Source organism: Poecilia reticulata, unplaced genomic scaffold (assembly GCF_000633615.1).
Source record: "Poecilia reticulata strain Guanapo unplaced genomic scaffold, Guppy_female_1.0+MT scaffold_190, whole genome shotgun sequence".
NCBI classification, from domain to species: Eukaryota; Metazoa; Chordata; class Actinopteri; order Cyprinodontiformes; family Poeciliidae; genus Poecilia; species Poecilia reticulata.
In genome coordinates this window covers 245,442-245,863 of record NW_007615019.1, presented here as the reverse complement: position 1 = coordinate 245,863, position 422 = coordinate 245,442, and positions in this window count along the sequence as shown.

Sequence of the window (422 nt, the reverse complement as noted above, 5' to 3'; positions counted from 1 at the left end):
CACCATGTGACCATGTGACCTCACCATGTGACCATGTGACCTCACCATGTGACACCATGTGACCATGTGACCTCATCATGTGACTCTGCGTTGAATCAGCAGCTTCTTTTCTCTCTTTGGCTGTTTAAAGTTTTCCTGGTTGAACTTTGTTAAATGTGAAAGTGACCTGATGTCCATCGGACCCGGTTTGTGAACCAGAACCGCTTTGCAGTAAGTTGGAACAAAGAGAGCAGAGGAACCTGCTGCAGAGGAACCTTGAGCGGAGAGCAGGGTTCTGTTTGGACTGACGGAGAGCAGACTGTTGTGTCTGGTTCCTGAGGCTCACCTTGAACTAACCCAACCAGAACCAGACGCTCTGAGCCGCTAACAGACGTTAGCCAGGCTGAGTTCATCAGAGCCGCTAACAGACGTTAGCCAGGCTG